A 20107-nucleotide genomic window follows, 5' to 3' on the forward strand; every position below is an offset into this window, starting at 1 on the left:
TCAAAAGTAGATTAAACCAGTGACTTTAATCGGGTTTAAATTTAATCCCAACTTTTCTTTTTCAACTGGAATAAGGTGTTTCCAGACCACTCAGGTCATCTGGTACAGGTCTGCTCTGTGTTCCCAAAGTCAGAACTAAACATGGAGAATCAGCGTTCAGTTTCTATGCTCCGTATATCTGGAACAAACTACCAGAAAATATCAGGTCTGCTGAGAGTCTGAGTTCTTTTAAGTCCAGGTTAAAGACTCACCTGTTCACTGCTGCCTTTGACTAAAAGGCTTTTGACTTTTTAAATTTTATATTCTCTTTGAAACTCTGCACTGCAACTTTTACTTTAATATGTGTGTGTTTTTATTTTTATATTATTCTATTTTATTTTATTTTAATTAATTAATTTATTTATTTATTTTTGATTTTATGTGTTGTTTTCTTACTTGCTGTTTTTAATCACCTTTTATACGTTTCTTTTATAATGTTTTAAATGTGTTTCTTTTTGTTTCTTTTATTTCAATGTCCTGTGTGAAGCACCTTGAATTGCCTTGTTGCTGAAATGTGCTATACAAATAAACTTGCCTTGCCTTGCCTTACATGGGCATCTGAAATAGGATCTAACATTTAATCAGTTTAAACCAGGAATAAAAGTTGTCATGTAAATGCACAGAGTGGGGGGTATTCAGGAAAGGATATGGGAACAAAGAAGGGAATCAGATAAAGAAGTTAAAATTCCATTACAACTGTTAACCCTTTGTGTGCCACAGTCACTGACTAAACACTACGGACAGCGGTTGTATTGATAGTGACTTCACAGTAGTGGCTGAATATTGGTAGGCACCCTAGCGTCCCTACCCAATTCTACACCCCTGGGGCCCACAATTAGTTGCGGTGTCCCTGTGAATATTATCAATAATGCAGATGAAGAGACTTCAGTGTGTCATATTCTGTGATGTCTAAATGTGAAATATTTAATCTAAAACTCCAGTGGCGAAAAGTTTGTTGATGAACTTTGTTTTGTGGAACTGTAGCAGCACATCATGATAATCTATGACTGTGATAAAAACACTTCATATTTTCAGGTGATTAGACACCAGTGGAATTATAAATGCAAAGATTATACAGTTTCAGTAAATAAATCTAAATCACTGTTTGTAAATAATTACATTTTTAAAATAAAGTTGAAGAAGAAGACGAAAAAACAAACAAACATCTAAATCGATAATGCCAGCCCATAATCAAAGACACATTCTGTTTATATGTGAATATCCCTTTATTTTGGGCTCTTGGTTGGAGACTGACTGAGTTCAGTTAAATTCAGTCTCAAAATGTCAACATGTGTCGGTCGTCCCTGAATGCATCACAGTAAGAAGATAGATCAAAGTGTAAGGCTATGACTGTGAGGCTGCGACCGCCCACTGTGACTGAATTTAATATTATATTTAGTGAATAATGAACCCTCGGTGCCCTTCACAGACTAAAGTGCTCACTTATAAATAATTAGGATATGCAAATAAGAACACTCAAGCATATTTGCAACCGAGAGAGGTTAAAAGCAATATTATCACATGAAATGGTAGCAGGATCAAAGCTGACAAAATATCCATTTGTTCACACATCAAACAGCCTGATGGTAGCTTTAAATTGCAAAATAGTAAATCGAATTAAATAAAACATGAAAAGTATTTGTGAGGAAAATAAAATAAGCTCTGGGGGTATTGTTCTTGCCTAAAGTCATTTTACATTTCAAAATCAAATGCATCAAGAGGATGCGGAGGACATCAGCGGGTTTACTGTGAACTCTAAACAAAAGGATCCAATTACTGTTAGTTTTTTTTTTTTTTTTAAATATCAGTTTAAAGGGGTTATATATAGTACTGATTTTAGAAACTGTCAACAGCAGGGGGAAGTCCGTACCAGAACAGACAACTACAAAAACCATCAGCGAATCAACGCTATGTATTGAGAGACCATTTTACTCACTGAGTAAAGTACAAAGCTCTTTGTTTCCACACATCTGTATTATAGTATCAGGTTTTCATAGCTGGTTGATTTGACAGTTGGTCATAATTTCACTGTGTCTTATAATCTTCACATGCTGCGTCAGCTGATAGTTTACATTATAGCTCTGTTAGCTTAGCTCTGATTTTAGACTGAAAACAAACAGTGAAACCACAAATCACCTCTGTTTTCTGAATGGTTTGTGTTGTCAGTAGATGAACTACACATCTGTTTGGAATAGGGATGCAAATGATCGATTAATTTATTAATCATTAGTTGATTGACTTTGTCAGTTGATTAACGATTCACTGATAACCAGTGATTTTCCTGTGAACCTGAATTTCTCTTTCAATAGGGTCTATAAGAATAAAAGCTAAAAATTGTTTATATACTTCATGAAAAAAAACGTCATATTTCTTAATGATTCATTTATTTTATCATTAGGGATATAGTACAGGCAATGACATTTATGTAGTAGAAGAAAATAAATTCTGCAGAGAGGTTAAATAGTGTGTGTGTGTGTGTGTGTGTGTGGGGGGGGGGGGTAGTGTGATTGTTGGAGAAGAAGTGAAAGTGAGACGCTTTACAATTCCTCTAACTCTCTTGGCAGCACAGACACACACGAGCAAAGCGACAGAATCTCCACGCAGCAAAAAAGTTAATAATCGGTTACATATTGACTGATGCTGATTTGACTTGTAGCTTTTAGCACTTGGTCACCAGAGGTGATTTCTCACAGACTGCAAGGGAAGCTCAGCTTCCCCTAAAATTACCTAAAATTAAATGGTCAAATATGTACGGTTGTGTTGACATTTCATTGACCACAAATGTGTTAGAACACGTTCATCTCACAGACGAGTTTGTTCAGAATCAGCTTTATCACAAATCAACAGACTCGATGTTGTTCACTTCTCACACATTCCTGTTGTGCTGTTTTCTCATTCGATCTCTGCTCAGTGCATTTGTCCGTAGACGTTCACCGTCCATGCACTTCAATGGGACTGAGTGGAACAGTTTTTTCATTGCCTCAAAACTGGACGGTAATTGGATAAATGCCACGATGTTGTCCCAGCCCCGGACGCCTGGCGTCTCTGGGGGTGAATGGAGCTGTGGGCGGAGCTCGGTCGGGCTGGACGCCAGGCTTCCACGTGCTGATTGGAGGATCAGTCGAAAGGCTGAATCCCGTTTGATTAACAGCTATTTTCAGATCTACTCCTTCACTGACACAGTTCAGTTTAATACCGTCTCACTTTCTGCTGTGGAATTGAGAGAGAAACCACTACGAAATTACTTGTTCATTTCTTGCACTGTAAATAAAACACACTCATTGTATTTTCTTGTTTCAATTTAACATAATTTCAATGTTTTCTTGTTTAGTTGGTACGATAAGGTCACTGACCATTTTCTTAAAAAGGAACGGAGGGCCGAATTTATGTTTAAACAACTTGACTCTTTTTTTTTTTTTTTTTTTTTTTTTATGTAAGCCGACAATGAGCTTCCCCTCTCTGAGAGACGAGCAGCTGCCACTGTTTGGCTCTAAAACTTGTTTCTTTGCAGTTCTCATCCCATCTCTTTACTTTGTGAAAAATGTATGTGGATATATTCTGTTTATTTCTCGACAATACAATAAATTAGCACCCTTTGTCTGACTTCAGAACTTGTTGCTCCAAACACTGTAATATTAATATTAAGTCACTGTAATATAGATTTATTTATTAATGTATTTATTCCCAACAAACAAACAAATGTTGCAGTTGATTGATTTGATTTTCAACAACTTCTCTGAATTCACAATAATATGTTTAGAAATATTTGTAAATAGCAGGTCTGTATATTTTCCCAAATTTCTTCAGAAGGTGTGTGTCATGTTTCTGTTCAGTGGGATTGAAAAAGCTCAAACCTCCCAGTTTTGCAGACAAAGGGTTGCCACTCTGTTGTTCTGTGCATCTGAACCTGGCCAGTCTCGAAATATTCCACGTATTAAAGCACAGTAGGAAAGTAGACTATAAGAAGTGTCTGAGACAAATCTGAGTAGGCGTAAACCTCTCGCAATCTCATCTCTTTAAAGGATCCTCAGTGAAAGTTTCTATCAGGGTTTTAGTCGACTGTCAGAGTTAATGTGTCTGTATCAGTACCTGCGGTGGGTTTGATTCCTCAGTCTGAAATGATCCACACTCTGATTATCTCGGCCAGGCAGTCGACTCTGCTTCATCGCGGGCTCGGGCTGCTGAGGATTCATTAATGTGACACCGGGCAAATTGATAACTCTAATCTTGTTGGAGGGAGAATCCTATTAACCGAGCGGTGCCCTCTCCCATGGGAACAGCCGTTTAGTTTGTATTTCATGCCTTCATAATTACACACGTTGAAAGGTTTCTTAAAATGAGTTAGAGGGGGTGGGATGCATGTGAGATTTGGTGGTGGGGGGGTTATTTGGTTATTCATTTGTTCATTTTTTGTTATTACAATTCTTTAGATACTATATTGTAGATCTTTGCATAATCTTACCCTGGATTCTATAATCTTCTGTTCTGCAATGACAATGCAATATTTATTCAAATATTTATCAAAATATAAATGCACTATTCTTAATATACATAGTGTTTTCATAGGCAATACACACTGTTAATATTGTTCATACACACACACACATATATATATATATATATATATATATATATATATATATATATATATATATATATATATATATATATATATATATATAGATATATACATACTTAGTGCCATTAAAAGCGCATGGGTCAGATTAATATGTGCATTTGCAGATCTGTTAAATGAATTGGTTTGGGGTAACCTTCATATTAAAGAGGGAAGCATTGGTCATTAGAGAATGAATTGTGGACAAATTGTGATCAACTTAACATGTTTATTCAGTCACCAAATTCAGGTACTCAGAAATTGAAAGTGTCATCATTCAATATGGGGTGTGTCCACCTCTGGGTTCCAAACAAGCAGTCCTGAGGGATCTGATCCGATCCGGCACTCAGACGACTGATTGTACTGCGATGACAGCGCAGACGGCGAGCGACTTCACCACGTCTCAGACCTGCTCGTAATATGACAACGGTACATTCTCTCTGTTGTATCGTAAATCGTGGCATTTTGAGGACAAACATTTCGGTGTTTTCTTTGCCGTCTTTATATCTACTGTTGACCATAGCTAAAGTTACCAGTCAAGCGCGACTCTGTACAAGAGATTCAACTCGGTGTCCGACGTTAAGGGATTAGTCCAAACGCTGACGTTGCGTGCGTCGGGAATGAAACAACTACAGCTGTTAACTGTGTTACTCATCTCATGAGCAACATATACGAAATAAGCACCTGAGCAAATCATTTTTTGGAAATTACACCATATGTTTGGAAAATGTGTTTTTAATGGCGTTAAGTACACACACACACACACACACACATATACTGTCACATGCTGTAAAGTGCGTCTATAAATATTTTGTCCAGTTTTATTTTTCATTCTACATCACTATATTTTATGAGACTTTGTAAAATTGTAAAATTTATATTCAATTTTCTTATTCTATTCTTTTCTATTCTATTCTATTGCCCTTAGCTTCATAGATCATACCAAACAATAACAATTCACTTTCACTTGTGTTAGTTTGTGGTTTTGCAGTAATGACCACAGTTCTCTAACTCTTGACCAAATGTACTGAGATAACTAAATGTATACAGATCATGTCCATGCTCAACACTGTGGTACTATCATTCTCTCTTTCTCTCTCTCTCTGCTGAATCACATGGTTAATTAAAGTCATCCAATCTCGCCCACAAACTGTAATTGCTGTTCTAATTCTTTCTCTTTGGTGTCTGTTTTTGTCCTGTAAGTACACTGTCAGACCCCTCAGGTGTCTTCAGAGCCACAGTCAAATGATCAGTACGATTACTGTTATTGTTATTATGCAGGAAATAGATCAGCCAGCTGGAAATTAAACCACAACCTCACATCTCACGACCCTGGTGTTCATGTGGTATCCTCTGTAACAATTTGGCCATAGCGTCATACACTACATCGACAAAAGTATGTGGACACGTTGAATTCAGGTGTTTCTTTTCTAACAGGGGTCTGGGATACAAAACATTAATGGCAAATATCATAATCTAGTTTTATATTGTGATAAATATCATAAATATTGATATTTAGATCTCAAATCAGCAGGAACAGGACATCTTACAGCTGTAGACATGATGTGTCCCAATTTTTATGTCCATATAATTTATAAACATCAATATTTCCTTAAAGTTTAATAGGAGATGTGACAAAAAAAAAATAGATGGTTAGTTGTGGTAGAAAATTATTATTTACAGTCAGAGCATGAAAAATATTTTAGAAATTTAGAGCCACAACATTTAACCCTTTCATGCATGAATTATGAGAACCTTAATCAAGATTTTTTTTCCTTAGTGTTTTTATTCCTCTTTAGGCATGAAAAAAAAAAAAAAACAATGTGATTGGATTTTTTTTTTTTTTTAATCAACTTGTTTTTCATGGAGTTACAAAAATGTCCACTCAGCTACACCATGAATTTTATTCTTGAAGCAAAGAAACATGTATTTAAAACCCAATATCATAAAGTGATATGAAAACAGTGAAATGAAACCATGTTTAATGCAGCTAATCTGATGTTTTCTCACATTTTAACATATTCTAATACTAGTTATTACTCACTTCATGGAGATAATATGCAAAAAATAAATATTAACAATTGATTTCCACTCAAGAACCAATCAAGAACAGCAAAATTACAATAATGGTATGAATTGGAGTTAATGAGATGATGCATAAGTGTCCACTGTGTTGGTTGATATGGAACTAAAACAACAAAACCCATGAATATACAAGAGTAAAGCTGTAGAGTAACTGTCCACTGTAGTGACCACTATGAATGAAAGAGTTAAAATCATAGTCATGGATTAAAAAAACAAAAAAACAAAATCAATGTTGAGAGAAATTAAGTAAAAACCATCTCTGATTTTGGAAGCAAAGATAGCAATTTAAACAAATCTAACCAATGCAATGACATTTATCCCAATATAAAACTATATTATGTTGTTATTGTTTTGTATCCTAGACCCCTGTTAGAAAAGAAACACCTGAATTCAACGTGTCCCAATACTTTTGTCCATATAGTTTGTAAATATAGTATAATTGGCCTAAGAGTCGACCAACTCTATATGTAAAGTGTAATGAGCTAACTTTGGTTATGATTTGGCTCTATATAAAAACAATTTGATTGATTGATTGAATGACTGACTGATGTTTATGATGCATTAAAACGCCACTATAAGGATTCCAATGACGGTCAATTTACTATTTTTTCCACTCTTCAAACCATTTCCTTCAGTTTGGACTTAGTGTCTGATATTCACACATTGTATTAGACTCAAACTCCCTGCAGATGAGTGGATGTTTTTCCCACTCTGCTGTGGGAGGGTATGAACTGAACTGTTTTGTTCTGGAGCATCTGCTCTGCTGAAACACTTCCGCTCTCTGGGGAGCTGATTCTGGTAATCCAATGAGCCACTGGAAGGTCAAAACAACTTGTTTCAGAAATTATGGCTCTTTGGAAGTGCGTATCATTTACTGAGGTGACTGTAAAACCTGGTACGGCCCTTTACACTTGATTAGATGTGTGGGTTAATGATAAACTGCAGTTATTTATTATGATAAACTGACAAGTCAGAGCAGATTAACAATAATGACCTTGTATTGTAAATATATGAAGCACTTTTGATGTCATTTAAGATTTAGTTAGATTAAGTACATTTAGGAGGGATTTAATCCGGTAAAACCTGACCCACAAAATTCACATTTTTTGGGAATTGAAATATTTATTGCCCTTTTTATTGTTTTATTTTTTGTCCTCTTCTTCTTTTTTTTTTAAATTTAGTTCTAGACAAACATTGTGACAGGGGTAAGAAAATATACAAGACAAAATATCTAAAATACTAATTCATACACTTCAAGACATATAAAATTCATAGACAACAGACAAGACAGGATAGTTCATAGACATTAACACAATCTGGACAAACAATTTTGCCATATTTTGTTTATGGTATTTTTTGTATCACATTTGATACATTGGACATTTGTGGCAACTCACAAAATTCAATTATACGAGTAATATTTTGAAAACAAATAACATTTTTGGTAGTTTTTTTTTTGTTTTTTGTTTTTCAGCCTTTTTATTTCCCTTGAATGCCAACATAATTCAATTTTTTTTTTTTATTTCAATTTTCAACCAAATAACAATAGAAATATTCTTAATGTAAGTTTTGGAAAATTACGAAAGACGTTCCTGCAAAATGTTGGATGATTTAAAGATAGTGATTGAGATTGAGAAAAAAAAAAAAAAGTCCTACTGGCTGTAGTGCAATGATAATCCACTAGGGAACAGAAAACATGCATCAGGTCACATAACAAGTTTTTAAGAAAAGTATTGATCTTGTTGATAAGACAGAGGTCTCAGAACCTGGCGTAGCACATACGATACAAATGTTTTATAGGGTAAAGGGAAAACTGTGTTCAGTAAGAAGCCTCCTCAGTGTCACAGGAGGTAAAGGAGAAAGTAAAGGATGTGGAACAGTCTAGAAGATGATCCTTTTTATTCTAATGATGCATATTAAACACGTGTTCTGCACAGCAGTTGTACGGACTGTCATGGCTGCTATAACTACTGGCCCCAGGGGTAACCCACGGGATTCAGCTGCTTCTTTCATATATATGGAAGTGCAAGAAAAGAAAGTGCAATTCAGTGTTAAAAGGGTTATGGTAATTAAAGGGACCCTTCTCATTTAGATGGCCAGTACTGCTAGCACTTTTCCGGTCCTATTAGTGCTTGAACCTGTACACCCCTGAAGCATGAACTTGTCCTCTGGGGTCATTTTAGATTCTACTTCCTTTAAAGAAGTGAAGCACAAAAAAGATCTGCTCTGAAATAAAAGTAGTTTTCCCAGAAATCACCTGTCAGTGAATGTTCTTTATTGTTATGGATATAATCGATCATTGCAGGTTCCATTGTTTATTTTGTATTTTTAAGACAAAGTTAATGCTTTACTTATAATTTGTCTCTTTTTTTTGGAATTTAAGTATATTTAATTCACTGGATTTCTACTTTTTTTTTTTTCCTAAATATATTTCTTGTTTTCATTTTTTTATAAGAACAGGCAACAACACAAACACATCAAAACAATCCCCCCACCACCACCCCACCCATACAATAGCACCCACTCCCAGTGAAAATTACCTCCACTAAGGAGGTTATGTTTTTGCCGGCGTTGGTTTGTTTGTCTGTCCGTGTGCAAGTGAACTCAAAAAGTTATGGATTTGGATGAAAATTTCAGGAAATGTTGATACTGGTACAAGGAACAAATGATTAAATTTTGGTGTGTGTGTGAGGGGTGGGGGAGAGGGGGGGGGGCACGGATCTGCCTTGGCGGAGGTCTGCGCTCTCCGAGTGCTTTTCTAGTAGTTAGTTTATTTTTAAAATAAATTATGAGTAAACAAGTCACAGTTAAATCTTCTGGTATAATGAAAAGACACTGAACAAACTCAAAGTTTATCTACAAACTTTTGATGCTTCATCTTATTTCAAGTATAATAAAAAGGAAAAAAAATCCTTGAACTAAAGATTTCATCGATGTGACATCATGTCTTATCATGTCTGATGTTTCCCATCAAGAGTACAAAAAAAAAAGAAAAAAAAAAACCTTTTCATGTATGTCGGGACTGATGATTAAAGAAAGACATGCTAATTACATTCATCTATTTATCTGAGATGATCCTGAGGCAAAGCAGTCCCTTTGGACCAGCTCCCCCTGATGTTTCAAAGTTTGGGAAATTCTCAAAGACAAAAAACATTTTCTTCTGTCAAAGCATCGACTCTGGAAAGCTTCAATCCAGAAAAAAATAAATTAAAAAAAAAGGTTTTGAGTTCTGAGTTCTGCCCAATATTTGGAACCTAACAAATGAGAAAAAAAAATGGTGGTGAGAGAGAGCAGATCCATTAAATAAATAAAAGTAAAGGTTGAAAGGATCACAAAGAGGTGTATAGTCCAAGAATGACAAAGTAATATTGTAAATATGTGAAATTAATAACTTCTGCAGTAAAGTGCAAATAATTAATTCTTATGATTTAGAACTGAACATTAATTCAAGTCATAATTCAATCCTGGTATTAAGATCAAAATGCAGCGTTTAATGTCACTGGACACAGCAAAGGGGTGGTATGGTGCACCTGACTGGTACGGTTTGTACTAAATGGGTGTGGTTTGAGCTCAGTTTAGCTTTGGGAAATAAAAATGGCAGTAACATAACATGTAGAGTTTGTGACTTTGCAGTGTCACACAATAGAAACTGGAAATGTCCTCCTCCCATCAGGAGAAGATACAGGACCATAAGAGCACAGACGACAAGACTGGGAGGCAGTGTCTACCCCCGAGCAACCATTACACTGAACTATGGGATAACCAACCACATGGAATAATCAAAAATGTGCAATAACCATAATCAACAATATGAAATAATAGAAAATCCATATTGTGACACAATGAAAAATCAATAATGTGCAATAATGAAAATCAACAACTGCCACGTTTCCACTATGTGATACCAGCTCAATTCGACTTGAATCGGGTACCAGGTACTATTCCTGGAGACCATTTCCATTACAGGATAATACCGACTTTGGAGTACCTGGTTGTCATAGCAACACTGTCATGTCTGGTGTCTTTGCTTCCTGTCCCTGATTGAGTCCACCTGTGTGTTTACCTGACTCCGCCCTAATTTGTTCCACCTGTGTCTCATTGTCTTCCCTCCCTTTTGTGTATTTAAGCCCTGTCTTTCCCCTTGTTTGTCGCCAGTTCGTATTTTCCCAGTTCGTATTTGCCATCTGTTTTTTGCCTGTTTGCCTTATCCCTGTCTGTACTTCAGCCTTCTACTGACTCATCGTGTGTTCAACCTTTACACCTGTTTTTACGGTACATGAGCTAGCCTGATCCCTATGTCCTGTTGCCTGTCTGACTGCCTACCCGTGTATGACCTGGTTCTGCCACTGACCTCCCTCTGCTTCTCCCTAGTCGGGGTTCCGACGCGTACTACCAATCCGGACGGAGGGTTTTCGTCCCCGGTCCGGTGTACTAACCCTGAGAAGAACCCAGCGTCCATTATCCTCAATATTTTGTTCATTATCATTATCATTGAACTGTCGGTGAGCTTGGTGTTTAATAAACGCTGTGAACTTTTACATCTGTCTCTGGGTCGTGCATCTGGGTTCAGTTTTCGTACTCTGAGCATTACAAGAATCTCTTCACCTGTTTTGGAACCTTGGCTGAGCAAGTACTAAAAAAGTAGTACAGGGTACCAAACTCCAGGTTCTTTTATGTAATGGAAACACAAAAAGGTCGAGATGAATCGAGTTGAGCTGGTACCACATAGTAGAAATGCAGCAAATGTGAAATAATGGAAAACAACCAATGTGCATTCATAATCATAATCTGCAAAGTGTAACAATCAACAATGTGCAGTAACTACTGTATTTACCTCTGAATGTCATCTGCACCTGCAACTAAGTATGAATATACAGTACAGGCCAAAAGTTTGGACACACCTTCTCATTCTTTGCATTTTCTTTATTTTCATGACTATTTACATTGTAGATTCTCACTGAAGGCATCAAAACTATGAATGAACACATGTGGAATTATGTACTTAACAAAAAAGTGTGAAATAACTGAAAACATCTCTTATATTCTAGTTTCTTCAAAGTAGCCACCCTTTGCTCTGATGACTGCCTTGCACACCCTTGGCATTCTCTTGATGAGCATCAAGAGGTAGTCACCTGAAATGGTTTCCACTTCATAGCTGTGCCTTGTCAGGGTTACATAGTGGAATTTCTTGCCTTATTGATGGGGTTGGGACCATCAGTTGTGTTGTGCAGAAGTCAGGTTGATGCACAGCTGACAGCCCTATTGGACAACTGTTAGAATGCATATTATGGCGAGAACCAATCAGCTAAGTAAAGACAAACGAGTGGCCATCATTACTTTAAGAAATGAAGGTCAGTCAGTCCGGAAAATTGCAAAAACTTTGAATGTGTCCCCAAGTGCAGTCGCAAAAACCATCAAGCGCTCCAACGAAACTGGCTCACATGAGGACCGCCCCAGGAAAGGAAGACCAAGAGTCACCTCTGATGCTGAAGATAAGTTCATCTGAGTCACCAGCCTCAGAAATCGCAAATTAACAGCAGCTCAGATTAGAGACCAGATGAATACCACACAGAGCTCTAGCAGCAGACACATCTCTACAACAACTGTTAAGAGAAGACTGCGTGAATCAGGCCTTCATGGTCAAATAGCTGCTAGGAAACCACTGCTCAGGAGAGGCAACAAACACAAGAGATTTATTTGGGCCAAGAAACCCAAGGAATGGACATTAGACCAGTGGAAATCTGTGCTTTGGTCTGATGAGTCCAAATTTGAGATCTTTGGATCCAACCGCCGTGTCTTTGTGCGATGCAGAAAAGGTGAACAGATGGATGCTACATGCCTGGTTCCCACCGTGAAGCATGGAGGGGGAGGTGTGATGGTGTGGGGGTGCTTTGCTGGTGACGCTGTTGGGGATTTATTCAAGATTGAAGGCAACCTGAATCAGCATGGCTACCACAGCATCCTGAAGTGACATGCCATTCCATCCGGTTTGCGTTTAGTTGGACCATCATTTATGTTTCAACAGGACAATGACCCCAAACACACCTCCAGGCTGTGCGAGGGATATTTGACCAAGAAGGAGAGTGATGGAGTGCTGCGCCAGATGACCTGGCCTCCACAGTCACCGGACCTGAACCCAATCGAGATGGTTTGGGGTGAGCTGGACCGCAGAGTGAAGGCAAAAGGGCCAACAAGTGCTAAGCATCTCTGGGAACTTCTTCAAGACTGTTGGGAAACCATTTCAGGTGACTACCTCTGGAAGCTCATCAAGAGAATGCCAAGAGTGTGCAAAACAGTCATCAGAGCTAAGGGTGGCTACTTTGAAGAAACTAGAATATAAGATATGTTTTCAGTTATTTCACACTTTTTTGTTAAGTACATAATTCCACATGTGTTCATTCATAGTTTTGATGCCTACATCGACAATGTAAATAGTCATGAAAATAAAGAAAATGCAAAGAATGAGAAGGTGTGTCCAAACTTTTGGCCTGTACTGTATAACTTGACTGAATGGGGGAGAGGTGTGTGTGTGTTCACTGTTATATTTTTTTACTATTTAAGTCTATTTAAATATTTTTGCGCCGTACATTTCCTTTTTTTTTACTCTATAAGTACCATCTCTATAAAGTGCTCCTGCATTTCTTTGTGTATGCTCTCTGTGTATAATGACAATAAAAGGAATCTTCACTCTTAAATATCTGTGCTGATTGGTCTCTTTAAGGATGGACTAAGTGATTTTTGTCGCTCCCTCAGAACTCATATCCCTCCTTTCCTGTGTACGAGGTAATAGCGCTGTGTAGAACATTTTGTTTTTGCCTGATGTAAAGAACCACAGATTTGTACACACACTATATTTTTTCAGCACATTCTCCACACCCTTTTCCACTGGGCTGTTTCTAAGATCGATCTCAAAACCAGTATGTGTGTCAGAAACCAAAGATCTGGGACAGAAAAAACGGTTCCAGACATGTTATCGGGTTATTACCAAGAAGTGTTTCTGTCCGGGGTTAGAGGTGAGACTGAGGCTGTTTACATGACCATACAAATCTGATAATGGGAGGAATTAGATATTTGTAATACAGTGATCCCTTATTTTTCGCGGTTAATGGGGACTAGCACCCCCCACGAAAATCAAAAATCCGCGAACTGGAGCCGGAGCCCCCCGAGCCTATCCTAGACCTAGGTACATGTATGTATGTATCTATAAATAGTATATAAGTACTGCAAATGTAATAATTATGAAATAAATGAGATATATATAAAAGAAAACAATGATTAGTACATGTTTACATGCATATATATAGGTCGGATACATGTACATGTACGTACTGTAAAACATCTGAAAGAAAAGAATGTAGAAAGTAAACAAAACACACACACGTGCATACGTACTAACAGCTGATACGTACTCTCTCCTCTCTTCATTCGTGACGCTTATCCATCATATACGTACACACGAACACACGCACATCTACTCCCAGCTCTCTTTTCCTCTCATACGCACAAGAAATGAATCAGTTCTCTCTCTCTCTCTCTCTCTCTCTTTGGTCTCGAGCATCAACACACACAAACACACGTACATGGGCATGCATGAACTGACATTTTTACATTTTCTCTCTCTCTCGCTCGGGGTAAGCGGTTGCTGGGCCGTCTGCGTTTCTCGTGTTGCTTACAGGAGGCTGTGAGTCATAGTTTGACGTTTCGCTGGCAGCTGCGGCCTCTCGTCTGCTGTGGGGTGGATTTTCGCGGAATTTCCGCGATTTTTTCTTGATTTTTTATTTTTTGATGAATATTTCTGAAAAATCCGCGAATAACTAAAACCGCGGAACTTAAAGCGCGAATTGGCAAGGGATCACTGCAATCAGATCTAACGAGTTTACATCCACTTCAGAAATGCAATAATTGAAAACCCTGGTTTCGACGCTCCAGTCCATTATTGGATTTCTTTCAGAGTTCATATATACAGTGATGGTAGATTTACGCTCACATTTGACTACGTAACTTATGTTTTCTACTATTTTAATTGTGTTTACACATATGATAAAAGAACTAAATAAATCAGATTAGGGGCGCCGCCAGGGATGGGAATCAATAAGAATTTAACGATTCCGATTCCATTATTGGTTTTGCTTATCGATCCGATTCCTTATCGATTCTCATTGGGTGTAGGAATAAAAGAGTACAAACAGGTGTGTTTGCATTAACTGTCTTTTATATTTCCATCTAAACAGAAAACATATACAGTATGTACAAATAATAATAACAGATGACACCGGGCCTGGTTTGGGGGGATGGGGGGGGCCGTACAGTGAAAGTGAAACTAAGATGCTTTACTAATTCCTCTATTGCTGCATTTCTACTATGTGGAACCGGTTCGACTCAGCTCATCTCCCGTTGTTGTGCACCTCATTTCCTTTCCCCTACCTTCAGAAACTTGTATTTGAGGAGGTACCACGTTTGTTTCCCACACCAGAAATGAAACTGGGCCCGGATGACGGCCTGGTATTCACTCTGCCACTAGATTCACAGGCGCCGCTGCGTAGAAAATCAAATGAATCACATGCTGTGGACAAATGTTTGAACAGATTGGAGGGATTCCACCCTTTTGAAGAAATGGAAGCTTTGACAGTGTTCCAGTGGACCTGGTGTCGTCTTTTTAGACCGTTCGTTTCTGCCTTAACACCATGTTGGCTACATTCCGACCAAAGCAATGCAGCGTATTCGTGATGTCATCACGTATGCGCAACGAAGGTGGAATCGATAAGCAGAATTGTTAAGCAGGCAGGCAAAGAATTTCCAAGGAATCGAGCTACTGGGATCCGGTTCTCAAAAAGAACTGGTTCTCAATTCCCATCCCTAGGTGCCGCTACCAATTGTGACCCCATGAAAGGTAAACTTTGCTGACCTTTTCATAAAATTCAGTATCTTGTTGGTCTGTCGGAGCAGAAGGGGGGGGTCCATACATAAAGTCATAACAAAACTTAACATGCTTTCAACTTCCGACTCCTGACTTCTATGCCTCTCTCAGATCTTACACGATATTTTGACAACTTCTAACCTGTATCCACTGGACCCCCTCCACTGCTCTATGGGCCCCCCACAAATGCTGGGCCCCATGAATTTGTCATGTTTAACCCCCCCTTTATCGGCATCCCAGAATCAGATTAACCTGTATACATGCAGGAAGACATTAGAATATGTGGGAGAAATTCAGGTGTGTTAATCTGATTTATGCTAATCAGATTACTGCTGTTATCTGATAAAATACATCAGATTATCCTGTTTAAATGATCACTTAAATATTCTGATAACTCCAGAAATCAGATAATGAGCAGCGTATTGGTGTGTATGTAAATGGGTTCACTGTTACAACCAAAAACACCAATCAACACTTTATGACATTAATAAAAAAAAAACGAGCTACTGTAGCATCTAGAAAAACAAGAACTACAGAGTAATATATGAAAAAAAAAAAAAAAAAAAAGATTTTGAGCAGTAAAAATAATAAAAGAGATCTGAATTATGATCAACTCTAGCTTGAAAATCATGAACATCAAGACAATTAAGGGTCTCTAATGACTACCCTAATGTTAGTCAAATCACTTGAGTACACGATTTCATTAATTAAAATGCTTAGAATTTCTCATTTACACTAATGACATTAGCGTTGAACTGACTGTTTTGAATATGCAAACCCATCTTTACCTTTTACAGCTCGACCCCGCGGCGTTCAATAATGTGTCATGACAGAGATGTATAATGATCAGATAACAACAAAATCAATGGAGTTTCATTTGCGGTAACTTCATTTAATATGTGATCGATAATTTCTATTACAGAGGCGGTGTTGAAATAACACTCCTGCCCATCTTCAAAGCTGTCACCGTGCGCCTGTTATGATCCTCGCCTTTCCTGAGCTGAGCGTAGTATTGACCTCAGGCCCTTCTGGCTTTAAGGGCAACAATTAAGACATTCATCAATATGGATTTTTTTGTGCTATATCTCTGACGGAAGATAGAATTAGAGAGGCCAAACCAGGGGTGTCAAACATGCGGCCCGGGGTCCAAATGCAGCCCGCCAAAGGGTCCGGTCCAGCCCTTGGGATGTTTTTGCAAAGTCAAAAATTCCACAGTCTTGAATTGAATTAAGCAAAAAAAAAAAAAAAAAAAATTGCTTGAATCAAGGAAAAAATGTTGAATAAGCAAAAAAATAAAAAATAAAATAAAAAAAAAAATTCAATTAAGTAAAAAAGCAAAATCTTAAATTTAGCAAAAAATCTTGAATTAACAACTTCAAATTTGTTTCTTTGTTTTAGTGCAAAAAATAACATTAAATTAGGAAAATATTGACATTTACAAAGTATCCTTTAACAATAAAATGTGAATAACCTGAACAAATATGAACAACCTGAAATGTCTAAAAAAAAAATTAAGCACAATTTTAACTATTTTCTGCCTGTTATTCAATGTTTAGCGTCTTTGTAGATCCGATCCATAATGCACATGTAGAAATGATAAGTTGAGGCAGAATATTGTTAAAATTGCACTTATTTTTCTCGAGAAATTTCATTTTTTTCAGGTTATTCACATCTTTTTAGTTTGGATAGTTTATAAAAGTAAGTATTTTCATAATGTAATGTTTTTTTTTTCTTTACCCTAAAACAAAGACAAAAATTTGGAGTTGTCATTATTTATATATTATGTTATTTTTTTACTGGTCCGGCCCACTGCATATCAAATTTAGCTGAATAAAACTAAAATGAGTTTGACACCCCTGGGCTAAACCCATCTAATCACCAAAGCAGATTGGTTTTTGATGAATGCATGTTACACTATACATTTTGCACAGTAATAAATATCCTCAAAATACAAAATAAAGGCTTCACTAAACACACGTTATGACAAGTACAAAGACTTTCCATAAAGAATCTATTACCTGTAACAGATGAAGCATGTCTGGACGGTGTGACGGCGGTAGTGATATTTTGGAGCATGCGGCATGGCTGTGGCAGGCAGGCAGGCCTCTATTTTTTAGACAGAAAAATGAGTCTTTTATTGAATGAGAACCAGCAGCGTCTTCCCACTTTATCACCGCTGACAGCTTGTGCCTGCTTCATGATAAAGCGGCGGCTGCCCCATGCCAGCTCTGCGTGTGTTACCACTGACCTCTGTGTTCCTTAACCTCCTTCACTGAGGCAGCCTGCCAAAAAATCCAGCCTAGAAAAATGGCAGCGTCCTGCAGGTCATCACCAGACAAGGTGGGAATTCAGAGTGAGTGGGAGAAAAATGTATTTAAGTGACTAAAGGAGTTAAGGTAAGCAAGGACGACGGTACAAAGCCGGGAGAAACATGGGGTTTTTTTAAGGCCGTAGCGACACACGGAATGTAGAACATGTTCAGCAGTGTTTATGCTGAAGGTTAGATACCTGCTGGATAACTGTTACAGCTGAGGACATGAGTAATTACTGTTGGAAATAAATGAAAATATGATGCAACATGAAAACTCAGCACATGCCACATACAGGGGTGACAAACTCATTTTAGTTCAGGGTTTGTTACAGTCCAATATGATCTAAAGTGGGTCAGACCAGGAACATCTTCTACAGCACAGGTGTCAAACATGCGGCCCGGGCCTGCCAAAGGGTCTGGTCCGGCCCTCGGGATGAAGTTGTGAAATGCAAAAATTACACTAAGATATTAACAATCATTTTAGTTCAGGTTCCACATTCAGAACAATTCAATCTCAAGTGGGTCGGATCAGTAAAATACTATCATAATAATCTATAAATACTCACAACTCCTAATTTCTTTCTTTGTAAATGTAAATATTTTCATGTATTTACACTAAAACAAAGCATAATTTCACACAAAAAAATGTGAATAACCTGAACAAATATGAACAACCTGAAATGTTTCATGAGAAGTAAGTACAATTTTAACAATATTCCGCCTGGTATTAAATATTTTGTGTATTTGTAGACCCGCTGTGATCTGTAAGTGATAAATGAACACATGAAAATGATCAACTGAAGTATAATATTGTTAAAATTACACTTATTTTTTGAGTTTGTTCAGGTTATTCACATTGTTTGAAAGGATAGTTTGTAGATGTAAACATTTTCATTGTTTAATTTTACTTATTCTAATACACTGAGAAAATTTTGGAGTTGACATTATTTCTATATTATTATGTTATTATTTTACTGGTTCGGCCCATTTCAGATCAAATTTAGCTGAATGTGGCCCCTGAACTAAAATGAGTTCGACACCTCTGTTCTACAGGGTGTATGAAAAAAAACTATGCATTTTGAAAAATTACCCCCAGTTCTGCATTTGATAATTTTTGGAATTTTCTTTTCTGGACATTGGTAGGTAGGGGAGTGGTGGATATTTGTCCAAATATACAGACCCACGTTTTCATGCATGAGTGAGCAGGGGAAAATTGCACAATTCAAGTTAATCCTAACCCTAATTTGGCCTGTCCTCAGTGACATGTTCAGGCCTAAACAAGTTAAATTAACATTGAAAGGCAGGAACAGCTGCCATGGGTAAAGAAATTAAATTGACATGGTGGCCAAAGGGTTAATGCTGTAACCTGGAAATTTTGTGGAAAACAAGATGGATGCCCATTGTCCCCTCCCATGACCTTTGATTGGATTTAAATCCCACCACTACTTTGCGCAAACCAGTTTTAAGTTTTTAAGGACTGTGTTAGAACTCCTTGACATATGAAATGGTGGACTCAAATGCACAACTCCCAAAAACTGAAGATTTTAACAAAAGTATTTTAATACAGGGTGGGGAAGCAAAATTTACAATGAACATTTAGTTGTTTTTTCTCAGCAGGCACTACGTCAATTGTTTTGAAACCAAACATATATCGATGTCATAATCATACCTAACACTATTATCCATACCTTTTCAGAAACTTTTCCTATACGAGTAATCAGGAAAGCAAACGTCAAAGAGTGTGTGATTTGCTGAATGCACTCATCACACCAAAGGAGATTTCAAAAATAGTTGGAGTGTCCATAAAGACTGTTTATAATGGAAAGAAGAGAATGACTATGAGCAAAACTATTACGAGAAAGTCTGGAAGATACTATTAAAGAAGAATGGGAGAAGTTGTCAGCCGAATATTTGAGGAACACTTGCGCAAGTTTCAGGAAGCGTGTGAAGGCAGTTATTGAGAAAGAAGGAGGACACATAGAATAAAAACATTTTCTATTATGTACATTTTCTTGTGGCAAATAAATTCTCATGACTTTCAATAAACTAATTGGTCATACACTGTCTTTCAGTCCCTGCCTCAAAATATTGTAAATTTTGCTTCCCCACCCTGTAATGAAAAAGTGATTAACAAAAAGCG

At 37.3% G+C, this 20107-nt stretch overlaps 1 long non-coding RNA gene across 1 annotated transcript; it reads right to left on the reverse strand.

The window, feature by feature from the left end:
- Positions 1-211: 211 nt before the first annotated feature.
- LOC115414392 (uncharacterized) lies at positions 212-7273 on the reverse strand. Its single transcript, XR_003934612.1, has 3 exons — positions 7196-7273; positions 1291-1293; positions 212-225 (listed from the first exon to the last, which is right to left on the reverse strand). It is a non-coding gene; the product is annotated as an uncharacterized LOC115414392 (long non-coding RNA).
- Between the last annotated feature and the right edge of the window lie 12834 nt (positions 7274-20107).

The sequence above is a fragment of the Sphaeramia orbicularis genome, chromosome 22, assembly GCF_902148855.1.
Source record: "Sphaeramia orbicularis chromosome 22, fSphaOr1.1, whole genome shotgun sequence".
NCBI classification, from domain to species: Eukaryota; Metazoa; Chordata; class Actinopteri; order Kurtiformes; family Apogonidae; genus Sphaeramia; species Sphaeramia orbicularis.